Raw genomic sequence first — 14,492 nt, forward strand, 5'->3', positions numbered from 1 at the left:
TTCATACGGAACTTGGAAAAACTGCTTTTAACTACTGTGCATCTCATACATGGAACACCATTCAACAAACCCTAAGGCCCCTATTCTCCCACCGGCCTTCGGCGCTAAAACGGGCCTTAAACGCAAAAAAACGTGCCTTGCGCCTGCCTCGAGAAGATATCAACATGGCTTAACGCTGCCAAATGCGCTTTAGGCGGAATGGGCGTGGCGCACTCCCTGAATGGGCGAGAATGGGCGTTTCGGCATTAAATATCGGCCTAATGATATCTTCCCACCTGGCGTAAATTTAGCGCTTAGCGCTTTTGAAAACCAGGCCTATTCAGTGCGATGGTTGTGTGGAGCGCTCCTCTGGCTCTCCTCTGTCACCCTTCTCTGTGTCACTCCCTCTCTCTTGCTCATATCAGTCTGACAGGCACAATACGACTCTCTCTCTCTGACTCCCTCGCTCAGACAGACACAACACACGTCCCATAGGAAGAAGAAGTTGTAAGTTCACTGCCTGCAATGTGAAATCTCCCAGCATGCATTGTGCTACTCCATTTTGCTACTAAATAGCAACCAAATGAGCCGAAATAGATATAAAGGTAGATCTAAATAATGTGTAATGGTAACACAACCTGCAATTGTAGAACATTTCAATATTGGACCAAATAAAACATCGAAATGAAAACACCACCCTATGTGAAACATGTCTTCCTGGGCCTATATCCCTCGTCGATTTAACGTGATTTAGATAAGTGACAGCGTAACGCGCTTCTACTGTCATGTCCTACTGTGATGTCCGCTCCAATAAATTGGCTCTACTTCACATTTTAGTTTTACAATAAAAACACATTTATGCAATGACTTTACATAATGTAGGGTATATTTATGTGCATCATCCTACCTGCAGCAGGGGAGAGAAAACGATATTGCACGGGGGCGGCTTTAGCTCAGGAGGTAGAGCGGGTCAGCCAATGACGCAAGGGTTGGCGGTTCGATCCCCGCTCCCTCCCAGCTGTTAATCGTTGTGTCCCTGGGCAAGACACTTAACCCTCCTTGCCTGGTATGATTGGTATGATTGGTATGAATGTAAGACATGAATGGTATGATTGGTATGATTGGTATGAATGTAGACATGAATGATGATGGTGGTTCGGAGGGACCGTTGAGCGCCAATGTGTGGCTGCCACGCTTCTGAACCACCGGTACGAATGGTGTGAACGAATAATGATTCTGTGTAAGCGCTTTGAGCCTTGGAAAGGCGCTATATAAATCCAATCATTATTATTATTATATCTTTCTGGACAAACTTTCACCAATCTAATTAATCTCATATAGGGATAGGCTATATTTTTCTAGCTGATGCATTTAGAACATTCTTTTCACTTTGATCTTGCTATAGTGTAGCGGATTTACATGCTTGCAGTATTTAAACTGCAGTTAGATTGGTTTGAGAAGCATAATAATATGGAATAATAGCCTATATATGGAGACAGACAGACGGGATGAAGGGAGGGGGGGGGAGCAGAGCGCTTGGCTTTGTCTGGTTTTACTGGACCACTGGAATTGGAGCTTAAAAGGCAAGTGTGTAATTCGTTTATCCAATGAGCAGACGGTGCATAATTTTACGCTAAAAGGCATGGTTGTAATGCTTTATGCTGCGTGTAGCGCCAACACCAAGATATCAAGTGCGCTGGTCCACGCCCACTGATCAGCGCTGCACCAGGCGCTCGGCGTAGAAACTACGCCGATGCAACGATAGGGGCCTAAAACTCAATACCCTGGTATCTTTCGGTCAGTTTAAATCTCTGATCACCAACCATTCCACCACCATAACCTGCACTTGTTTTGGTTGACCGTACACACTTTATATGTTTACCATTTATTATGTTTGCATTTTGTACATTTACTGTATTTATTTTATTTATTTTTTGTATTGTGTAATACTCGACATCATTGCAAATGAGGCTTGTCCTCAATGAATTTTCGAGTTTAAATAAAGATTGAATGAATGAATGAATGAATGAAAAAAAAGCCAACCAAAACCTAATCCAATGTCGTCAGTTTAGCAGTAGGCTCTTTTCCCCTTCCTCTTTGAGCACTGCAATCTGGGCTTGCTAAACCCTGACTCATCTGCGATTAATTTATGTTTACTTTTGCTACTAAACCAACATCAGGACATCCAAGCAAGTTCTGACAGAGAGCAATGCCATTCGACCACATTGGACAAACACATTTGCATATTTCCCCCAGCATGCCTTGTTCCTTCCAAACCTTTGACATGAAAGTAATTAACCAAATTAAATGTGTGGTGGGTGGAAATCATCATTAGCCTATTCCTAGTTAAACATGCAGTTTTGAAACATTCAATGAAGACAAAAAAAAAAATAGACTATGACTCGACACCCTAAGTGATACACACATGTTATGAGAGTGGTATATATACCCATTACATCAATATCTGTGTTAGTGTAGAATGGTTATTTCCTTGCTCTGCTCTCCCCTAGAGCGCCAATGCCACTAGACCACCACAAGCAGCTGTATCGCGCAGTGAATAACTGTTTTCTTATTTTTTACATCAATTTATTGGGGGGGACACATTTTATCAGGCTTAAATATTGGGGGGGGATTTGTCGTTCTCAATGTATATTGCCGTTACGGCCTTGAGTAGAGGTGTACAGAGACATAGTTATCTGTATCTCTTCAACCAACAAAATGAGCTATCTCTCTCTCTCTCTCTCTCTCTCTCTCTATCTATCTATCTTCAGTACACAAAATACAAGCACAGAAACAATAAACACATCTGAACATGAAAGAAGGGGGTTTGGATACCAGTGGCTGAGCAAGAGGGTCTCAGAATGCAGAAAACAAACTATCCTAATGTAATATAATATTGTTTCTGTTGTTTTATTCAGACAAGTTCACTATGCAGACAATGTGAAATTACAACAACAATCTCATCACTCATTGCATTTTCACTTTCCTTCTTATAAACACTCTCCCCCACAAAAACTTCATTGCTGAAATGAAAACAATCACTAGCAGCAAAACCACTGCCAGCAGAAAGGCTGCTACGTCAATCGAGTGGTACTGGATCTTGGACATCTTGTAAGACTCGGTCCTTAGGTGCGCCGCTCCTTTGTGTCTCATGACAAACTCGATCCAGAACATGGCGCGGTCCAGTGGCTTAATGGGCTGATCTCTGTGCACACTGGACAGCTTCTGCATGTTCTCCCTGTAGTACGGTGTGTAAAGCACCTCCTTCAATGCCTCCAGGAAGTTGTCTTTGTTTAGAGTTGCAATGTCCAGTACTTTGGCCACGCCTCTTGCTGTCATCCTGGAAAGGTTGTCATCCTGGTCGAACATGATAGGCAGGCCGACCAGGGGAACGCCATGGTAGATGGCCTCCTGGAGTCCATTTGTGCCTCCATGGGCCACAAAGACTCTGGTCTTGGGGTGACCCAGAAGGTCCTTCTGGGGCAGCCAGTCCAGAATTAAGGTGTTGTTGCCCAGGGTGGACGGCCTTTTGCCCGTGTGCTTCCAGATCACCTTCTGTGGTAGTTGGGCGAAAGCGGCCGCGATGTGCTCTGCAAAGTCTTCAGGAAGATGACCCACCAAGGTGCCCAACGTCATTACGATGACGCCGTGTTCGACAGAGCTCTCAACAAAGTCCTCCAGGTCTTGAGAAAGAGGCTTGGAGGGTTTGCACTGAAATCCTGCCATGTAGACGATGTTGGGCATGGTGGGGCGGGGGAACTCAAAGGTAAAGTCATTCCTCATCAGCCAGATGTCCGCTGCTTGGAAGAGCTCCATGTAATGTACGTTGGGGCCGAAGTAACGATGGACCAAAGGAATATAGTGTGAGTCTGTGATATATGCAATTTGAAAACGTGTGAGAATATAGAAAATGACGTTCTTTATTCGCTGGGGAAATGTCATCTTGTCCGTCAGTTCTGTCCCTGGGATTGGGACATAGGAGAATGGGGAGGGAGCGATGGAGTGATGTGCCTCCCCCTGGACGGTCCACCTTACATTTAAGACAAGAGGAAGACCAAGATAATGAGCCAGGATCACCCCTCCTCCATGTGCAGGGTCTGTCAGAACCACATCATACTTGGCGTCTCGTAGGTTCTGCATCATTTTGGCATCCTCAAAAATATCCTCTATCATCTTAACGACGTGTCTGTAGATGTCATAGAACTTTACCACCAATTCGACTTCCAGCGATATACGAGCCCAAGTCGAAGCATCTGCCCGTCGAAGGGTGAGCATCTGGTTCACAAATGACCCAAAGAATTCCTCATCAAAACCACTGGAGGAATTGACATTGATGCTCTTGTAGTTAGGGGAGTCAGCCTTGATGTACCAGGTGTCTTTTGGGCGTATCACTGTGATTTCATGGCCTCTGGAGTGAAGCTCCTCGATGAGGACTTTCATGTTGATCCAGTGACTTCCATCCACAGGGAATACCAGGACCTTCCCTCCGTACACGCAGGGTGAAGAGCAGATCAGCACAGCAAGCGCTGCCAGGATCAGTCGACTCATCTCTGAAAGACATTTTGACAAGATAAGCAAAGCTGTTAGATCTATATTTGCTTTTAACCAAGAGACTCTGTTAAAGTGCTAATCTTAAAGATTTCAGTTTCGTTCTCTTTGCGGCCCCCATGTTGATGAGTGGCAATTGCACGGGAGATCCAAACAGTGTTGCATATCGTCGCTATCCAATGAAAACCAATTTCTTTTATCATTTTTACTTTTTACTATAGATGGAGTATATCCATTCTCCTCTATCTACAGGTTTTGACATCTAAATGACCAATGAAAACACGTTTTATTGGGTAATCTATTTAACACGTATCACCATTGGATGCTAGAGCTGCCCATCACACCGCATATTTGAGAGCAGAATCTCCATGCTCCTCCCCTACCTCATGAGGAATTACCCGGAAAGGAGCAGAACTGAACGTCGCTGTGTGTTTCTGGCTTTCTGGCATCGTCTGATGTAAATAGATCAATAAGGTGTTTTCAGGTGGTCCCTGGGCTGCAAACTCATTTAAACTATGTAAATCGAAGTGGTTTCCGATGAGAATACTGTTTACGTTAGTGAGAGGCGGCTCTCATCTGCAAGACGGAGCCTCTCTCTCGGCTTGTGAGCCGTCTGCAGCCAGAGCAGCAGTGAGCCGTCTGTAGCCAGAGCAGCAGTGAGCCGTCTGCAGCCAGAGCAGCTGTGAGCCGTATGCAGCCAGAGCAGCAGTGAGCCATATGCAGCCAGAGCAGCAGTGAGCCGCCTGTAGCCAGAGCAGCAGTGAGCCGTCTGTAGCCAGAGCAGCAGTGAGCTGTCTGTAGCCAGAGCAGCAGTGAGCTGTCTGTAGCCAGAGCAGCAGTGAGCAGTCTGTAGCCAGAGCAGCAGTGAGCCGTCTGTAGCCAGAGCAGCTGTGAGCCGTCTGCAGCCAGAGCAGCAGTGAGCTGTCTGTAGCCAGAGCAGCAGTGAGCAGTCTGTAGCCAGAGCAGCAGTGAGCCGCCTGTAGCCAGAGCAGCAGTGAGCCGTCTGTAGCCAGAGCAGCAGTGAGCTGTCTGTAGCCAGAGCAGCAGTGAGCAGTCTGTAGCCAGAGCAGCAGTGAGCCGTCTGTAGCCAGAGCAGCTGTGAGCCGTCTGCAGCCAGAGCAGCTGTGAGCCGTCTGCAGCCAGAGCAGCTGTGAGCCGTCTGTAGCCAGAGCAGCTGTGAGCCGTCTGCAGCCAGAGCAGCTGTGAGCCGTCTGCAGCCAGAGCAGCTGTGAGCCGTCTGCAGCCAGAGCAGCAGTGAGCCGTCTGCAGCCAGAGCAGCTGTGGAATGTGCCCTTGCGCTCCATAAGGGTTGCAGCCACGCGCGGCTGCTCAGTAGGGGAGAAAGTACCCAAACTCGGACTGATAATCCTGTAACATCATTTGAGCTTATTCAGGTAAGATATTAATAATGTAATGACACATTCAGCGAGAAACTGTCATTTACAGGGGTGTCAAACATACGGCCCGGGGGCCAGATCCGGCCCCCCAAAGGGTCCAATCCGGCCCAAAGGATGACTTTGCGCAATGTGAAAATTGCATTGAGAAGTCCTTCAATCCAATGTGATGCACTTGTGAAGGCTAAGAGGTGCCAGGTTTCAGGATCAAGTGAAATATTAAGTAGCCTATTTATGTTATCTGTATTAGTCACTAAATGGTCAGCTATTTTCATTACCTTTGCTCGACTATAGAGAATTGCACAGTTGCCATCAATTGTAATCACGGGTGTAGTGGTAAATACAGAGGTGGGTAAACTATCCAAGGTGAGTAGTTTACCACCTTGTTTGCCCTCATTGATTGACACAGTTGATCTGAAAATAGGTGAGTAAATTATCTGCCTCATTTCAAAGGAGTGGGCAAATTGCTTTTACCCTCCACTACACCCCTGAGTGTAATGCACAGTACAGACAGTAGATCATGTGCTTGATGGTAGCTGAGATAACCCTACGTGAGAACGTGTTCTTAAATGTACCTGTAATTCTTTATACTAAAATAAACAATTTGGAGGTTTTGTCATTTATAGGTCATTATTGATTATTGATTTTCTTTGTCTGGCCTACTTGACACCAAATTGGGTCGCTCGCATGTGCCCCGTGGGCTAAAATGAGTTTGACACCCCTGGTCTATAATGAAGACATGTGCCAACTTTGACCATGTGGTAGCCTGTTCAATAGTAGCCTGTTATCCTCCTCCACAAAAGAGTTGTCGGGAACCTACAGTAATGCGAAGGGCGAGTCTATTGCGTTAGCTCCGCCTACCCACTCTGGGGTGCCTCCACAGACACCAAGTTCATAAATGCTGCAATACTGAAAAGGCAAAGGCTTCCATCAATGGGCCATAGACTAAATCACTATTGTGTTATCTCAGTCTGTAACCGGACCAAGCTGCCTTTTACATGTATATTTAACCCTAACCCAGATCCTCCTGGACCTGGACCAACACGCAGCGCACAATTGCTCAACTTCGCATCACTGATTACATCATTGTCACATCATCACTGATGACGTCATAGACGTTGTGACATCAGTGATGTCATCAGTGCCTATGACATCAGTGATGTCATAAGATGATTTTGGTCAAATATGACATTGTGACATCATCAGTGGGACAAAAATTTAAACAAACAGACAAAGCCCACTTGCTCCCTTTTATATATGATGATGATGATGATGACGATGATGATGATGTTTATGTGATTTAAAGGCAATGGCCACAGACATTGTTGTTTACTTCTTGGTGCAGTCTTGGCAATGACAGTTGACAACGGCTCGTCCCGACCTCAGGCTGTTTATTGACGCTGATTGGTCAATCGTTAGTTCCACTCAGCACTCATTGGCCCAGAGGGTTAGAAAGCTGGAGAAAACACATGCATCTGACGATGCCAGACACACAAACACACACACACACACAAACACACACACACACACACACACACACACACACACACACACACACACACCACAAACTCAACTCTGTGGAGTGGGCAGATTCCAAGGTCTGGACCCAGGCTAACTAGGTTATGCATCAGCATCAAACTGAAAAAAGATGGTAGGTGATCTGCAACGATTAGATGAATCGATTATTCAATCGTCAGAAATCGATAATCGTTTGACTACTTTTTAAAGAAAATAAATACAAAAATCAAATGTAAATGTGAATATTTTCAGACTTCTTTAGTTTCTATGACAGTAAAATGATAATTGTTGGATGATGTCATCTTGGGCTTTTGGGTAGCTACCAGATCCCAGCACAGAGTCTGTCTGGCTGCTATGTCGTTATCTGTTGTTCCATTGTATTTTTATTTATTTTTACTCTATCGTGTTTGGAGTCTACCGCTTCTGCTAACGTTAAGTTGTGTTGTGTGCCTGAATGGCATCTTATACGATTACTCGATTCATTGTTGGAATACTTGATTACTAAAATAATCGATAGCTGTAGCGCTGAGGTGATCCCTTCTTAAATGACTGTGTTGGGTTTGAGCCTCCCAGCATTGGGCTGCTGCCCCCTCCCCTCCCCTCCCCTCCCCCAAAACAGGACGTACGCAGGGCTTAAAGTTCTCCGTCGCTATGACGGATTTCCGTCAATTGGAGCCAGATATGAAATGTGAAAAATACCAAAATTAAAGCCCCTTTGTATATTTTCAATGTGTATTGTATTGAGTTTGATGAAAGCTTTTATTTTGAAAAATTCTCACCGGACGTCCAAATGATTCTCCTGGGCTGTGTTCAAGCCACAATATGTCTGAAAATGTTTTCTTACGGTTTCCAGGTTGAACGTCATGTTTCCTTCCTGTTTCAATCCACCACCATGGGTGATAAATGTTTTGCTACGTTGTGCTATGTTTCTGGCCCACTGAACGCATCAACGTTGCAAAGCCGTTGCAAAGCCGCCTGCAAAGCCGCTCCTAATATGTAACGCTAAACAAAACACTGTTGCAGATCTGTCTCTCAGACAGCGTTAGTTCCTAACGTTAAATTATCCCTAATGACAGCATTGGACTGAAGTTTATTATTGTGAGAATTTGAGTTAATCTATTACTGCAAAGGTGGAGGAACTTTGAAAACATGCACGATGTGGAGCGGAGTTGTCTTTTATTGGACACGTAAAACTTGCTAACACACACGCTCAAACGTTTGCTGCAGTAACGTTAACGTTATTATTTTCGGTGTATTTTCCCCCCTGACAGCACGGGGTGTTGACGCTTTTTCCACGACCACATGTCGCTAATTCTCATTTCCACCATAAAGATGCATCTCAGCAGAATAACGTTATTTGATGGAGAGAAAAAGTCTAGTGGAGTTTCACTAGCGGCGACGCTAACGTTACTGAATGAGCTATAGGCACCTATCTGTAACGCAACGTGATAACATTAACAAACAACTGTTGCTATAGTGCAGTAACTAGTTGGTTACTAACTTTCTGGTTAGGATTAGATGTGTCAGCTGCTGCTAGTCTCTGAGTTAGTTGATAACAAGATGTTGATTTCATCTGTTACATGACTCCATGATAGTTCTGTAATTCTGAGGGATATGTTTTAGATGTAACCGTGTGCAGTGGGATGTGTCCTCTTCACTTGATGCTGAACTGTAACACTAGCGTTAGGTGGTTAGGCTAGGCAGGCTAGGTGTTGTCTGACAGTATTAATTGGTGTGTTTTCATAACAGTAGGCTATCGGACCATCAGCTCAGTGGGACAGGAGGGGTTAGAGGTTGGGTGGAGCTGGGCTGTGTGACTGGTGGAAGAGAACCTCCTTATTTGGGACATATGTTTGACAATGTTGTTGTAGTTCCTGTGGCTGTTAGTTATTATTGTTATACTGATCCCTTAACCTACTTGTTTGACTTGATAAAAAAGATTGATATATTAATTGTGATTTATTATAGCCAATAATTTTCATATGTCTCTGTTGGCATACCTACATGGAACCTTATAACATCAGCCTAGAACACAATTCATGCATCATTAGGCCTACTGGATGTTTGTGAACTTGAGAGTGAAATGAGTGTGATGTACTGCCCTTTTTTACATGAAAACCCATGTGAAGCGACGGCACGGTGGGGAAAAAGCGGACACTCTAGAAAGCCCGAAATAGCTAAAATAGGCCTGGAAAAGTTTTCAGTTAATTTTTTTTTTTTTGCTTTAACCCCTGCATACCGTAACAGTACCTAAGTTTTATGTTTTTTAGATTTATTTGGGGAATTGTCGTGCTTTATTATTATTATTATATTATACAGATTGGAGCCGGAGTCGCTGCGGAAGACTGAGCCTTATGGTCTGCTTAGTGAGCCACCGGAACACCCCAACTTTTCTCTGTTTAAAAGGTCAAAGTTCTTGAATAGCTTGTACTTATGTCAGCCAAAACTAGAACAGTAAATTGTGTTCATTTACCAACAATACTTAAGTCAGAACAGGTCATTTTTCCACCTTTTTGGCATGGCAGGACACACAGCTATATAGTTTTGGTCCGACAAGCAGTTTAATCACACCGGAACCTGGTTTGATCTGGTGTGTTACTTTGTTGCTGTAGGTGTAAGTAGGCCTACTTCTATACTTTTACTGAAGTGAACTTTTGAATGCAACAACTTTACATTTAAATGTAGCCTATAGGAGTATTTTTCTATCGCGGTATTGCTACACTTACTTAGGTAAAGGATTTGAATACTTTTTCCACCACGTCTGCTGTTAATTTAATTGATATAAAAACACTCACCAAGACTGGCTCAGTCCTCAAATTGCATCGATACGAGGCTGTCGGCGGACGTCTGACTCTGGTCCAGCTCTGGTCTGGAGCTCAGGTAACAGGACTGTTGATTAAATAGCTGCTTTGGGTCATTTGTTTTGAATCAACATGTCATTATATTTCAGACTTGGTGTTGACATACTGTGGGGCCTGAGGAGCTTAGCTGTGTAACCTAAGTCAGCCTTGCTCTACCTGTACCAGGTGTCTTTTGGGCACATCAGACTGTGATTTGGTGGCTCCTCCACAGAGGTGGAAAGTAACAAATTGCAATTACTCTTGTTACTGTAATTGAGTGGCTTTGCCGGAGCCAGGAGGGCTGGCCTAGTAGAGTGTCAGGGGCTTACTGACTCACTCACTGACGTACTGACTCACTCACTAACTTACTGACTCACCCACTGACTTACTGACTAACTCACTGACTTACTGACTCACCCACTGACTTACTGACTCACTCACTGACGTACTGACTCACTCACTGACTTACTGACTCACCCACTGACTTACTGACTCACTCACTGACTTACTAACTCACTCACTGACTTACTGACTGACTTACTGACTCACTCACTGACTTACTGACTCACTCACTCACTGACTCACTCACTGACGTACTGACTCACTCACTGACTTACTGACTCACCCACTGACTTACTGACTCACTCACTGACTTACTAACTCACTCACTGACTTACTGACTGACTTACTGACTCACTCACTGACTAACTCACTCACTGACTCACTGACTGACTTACTGACTCACTCACTGACTCACTCACTGACTTACTGACTCACTCACTCACTGACTCACTCACTGACTACTAACTCACTCACTGACTTACTGACTGACTTACTGACTCACTCACTGACTCACTCACTGACTTACTAACTCACTCACTGACTCACTGACTGACTTACTGACTCACTCACTGACTCACTCACTGACGTACTGACTCACTCACTGACTTACTGACTCACCCACTGACTTACTGACTCACTCACTGACTTACTGACTCACTCACTGACTTACTGACTCACTCACTGGCTGCATTCCGTTCGGCAAGTAGTTCCCAACAAAGTGGACTGCACAGGGTATTCGGCCATGTCAACCAAGATTCCAAACCGCAGGGAGACAAAATGTTCGGTTCAAAGGGAACTGTGCACGGTGTAGGGAAGCAGTGAACAACGCTACTTCACTTGGGCGGAAGTTGACACGCAAGATTTCCCAATAGTCATGCTGCCGAGCGGCAAAAATAAAATGGCGTTTACAAAGGAGGAAGAGTTTTGTTTATTGTCAAGTCAAGTCAAGTTTATTTGTATAGCCCTAATTCACAAGCATGTCCCAGAGGACTTCACAGAAAATATGTCTAGCTAATTCTAGCTGACACAACAGTAGCAAATTACAGTAGTAATGATAACACATTGAACAATTGACAGAGAAATATAGAAAATATAGAAATATAGGATAGAGCAGAGGAAGGAGGTGGGGAGGGAATAGGAAATGTGGGGGAGGAGAGAACAGGGAAGGAGAGGTGGGGAAGGGCAAAAGAGAAAGAGAATGGGTGCCATGCTTTAGAATAGTGTGGGGGGAGAGTTCAGGAAGGGGAGGAGGTGGGGAGGGAGGGCAGGGGGTGTATGTGGAGAGAACAGGGAGAGGAGGGCTAGCTGACACAACAGTAGCAAATTACAGTAGTAATAATAGCACATTGAACAGTCATATAATAGAGAAATATAGAAAATATAGAAATATAGGATAGAATGGGTGGCATGCTTTAGGGTAGAATGGGTGCGATGCTTTAGAATAGTGGGGGAATAGTGGGGAGGAGAGATCAGGAAAGGGAGGAGGTGGGGAGGGTGCAGGGGAGGGAGAGCAGGGGGAATGTGAGAGAGGAGAGAGCAGGAAAGTGATGAGGTGGGGAGGGAATGGGAAATGTTGGAGACTATAGGAGGTGGGGAAGGGGAAAGAGGAGAGAGCAGGAGAAGGGAGGGGAGGGGAGTAAGTATCGTTTAAAAGTTTGTGCTTCAAAAGCAGTGAGGAGGAGTTGAGGCTCAGGCATTTTTGCAGATCGTTCCCAGATCGTGTTCCAACGGTAGGTAGGTGTTCCCTTCTCAAATGAGTCTGCATTGTTAGTGCCTCACAGTATTACTGCCCCCCCCCCCAATAAAAAGACGTAACTACATAATTTGTATGCGTTTTAAAGGTCAAAGTTAATGACTAGCTTTTATATACTGTATGATGTCAGTAAAACTTAGAAGTGTAAATCTTGTTAATTTACCAACAATACTTATGTCAGAACAAGATTTTTTTCCTAGTTTCACAGCTGACAGTTAATGGCAGTTATTCTAACATACATACATACACATAATACAAGACATTCTGATCACCTTCACCCCCCTACTGTCTAAATACCAAGAACAAATTTCCAATACGTTACAGAGGAGCCATACTATAGAACACCTATATCAATATTGCCAAACATGCACCATCTCTTAACGCATTTAAATCCAAGCTTAGAATCTCTCTGATGAGTCACACATAGCCCTCATACATCACACATACACCTCACACTTCTTACCTGTCTGATGAGTCACACATAGCCCTCATACATCACACATACACCTCACACTTCTTACCTGTCCAACTACTGTCAACTCACTTATTTGTATTGCTTCTTTGTTTCTTCTTTTTGTTCTTTTTTATTGTTGCTGTTCTTTTCCTTGTCTATTTGTTTTTGTCTTTCCTTCTGTTTCTGTTGTATTGTTGCTTTGTATGGATGATTGTTATTATTTGGCTTGGAAAGTAAGGCCTTCCAGGTTTTCCTCTCTCTACCTGCACGTTATTTTCCTATTTGCATTTTTTTTTATCCGTTTATGTTTTTACTGTGTGCAAATAAATAAACATAAAGATGAAATGCCCTTAGGCGTTTGCATGGCAAGACACACATGGCAGTTTTTGTTTGTCTGTTTTTTGTCCGACAGGCATCAGTCTCTAAGCAATCAACAATGTCAACAGTGAATGCTAGCAAATAAAGAACACCATAGACAGACGCAGGGCTAACTGACAGTCTGTGTCTTTGTCTGACTGTGAAGGCCGAAGGGAATTCTGATGCAACTTCACATACTGACAAGGTGCATGGAATGGACAGCTAACTCCGAACCTGTTTCGATTTTGGAGCGTCAAATGAGGTTCCAGCAGCGACCAAAGCGTTCTGAGCCCCCCCCCCCTCTCTCTCTCTCCCCCTCTCTGCCCACTTTCAAATCTCACTGCAAAGTGAGAATGCTCTTCTAAACACATCGGATACCAACACATATTTCCCTGCTGCATGTCATGATCAGATCAGATCGGCAAAAGTTTGGATAGACTAGATTGCTTCCCACAGCAGCGCTGCCTTTTTTCCTCTACACTGCCTGATAGACAGGTAGGACGAGTACACCCTCTGACTGACAGGGACTCAAAACTATGGTATAACAACTTTTTATTCATCGGTCATTGTGCCTGCCTACATATAAATTAGTGACCTTTTCCCCAAAATACTCGTGGTTCTGTGCTGCTGGTATCTGGTAGCCTTGATGCCTACAGTGCGCTATAGGAGCAGAAATTGACGCACATCAAATGAGGTGCATCAATTAAAGCATTGTGTGCGTTTTGGGCTCAACACTGAAGAAGAATAGATTCCAGCAACGGCTGCAGTACCTCATTCATTAATAATTTATGGAATCAAGTTAGCGTAGGGCCACGAGACTCCTTAACATACACAAATAGTGTAGTAGCTGTACTGTACCGTACTGTAGCTGCTACCATTATGTATGTCTAATGTTTAATTGTATGTTTAATAAGGTACATGCTATTTGCACCTGTATGTCAAATACGTCGAATTTAAAATGTTTAAGCACGTCTAAAGTATGCACATGACATGTGCACCTATGTGCAGTGAATATGCCACTGTCTCTGACTTGTCTTATCACTATACTGCCTTATTGTTTGTTGTGTCTCTTGCTGTTTTTGCACTCATATGCCCTGTTATATTTGTACTATGTTGTAAACGGAGTCCACAGCACAAGAATTTCACACGTGATACTTGTACCATGGAGTGACAATAAAAATCTTGAATCTTGAATCTTGAATCTTGAAATCTGATGCCCATGAAAGGTTCAGCTGTTGAGCAGTACCGTAACGGGTCAGGAAGATGGTCAAGCCCGATCTCATTCCCGACGCCTCATGTCGAGGTGT

General features: G+C 44.1%; 1 pseudogene across 1 annotated transcript; it reads right to left on the reverse strand.

Annotated features, from left to right (window-relative positions):
* Positions 1–2,946: 2,946 nt before the first annotated feature.
* On the reverse strand, positions 2,947–4,527 carry LOC310784475 (UDP-glucuronosyltransferase 2B4 pseudogene; annotated as a pseudogene). The gene has a single exon. The product of its transcript is annotated as a UDP-glucuronosyltransferase 2B4 pseudogene (transcript).
* Between the last annotated feature and the right edge of the window lie 9,965 nt (positions 4,528–14,492).

This window comes from Poromitra crassiceps, assembly GCF_964638095.1.
Source record: "Poromitra crassiceps genome assembly, chromosome: 10".
Classification (NCBI taxonomy): domain Eukaryota; kingdom Metazoa; phylum Chordata; class Actinopteri; order Beryciformes; family Melamphaidae; genus Poromitra; species Poromitra crassiceps.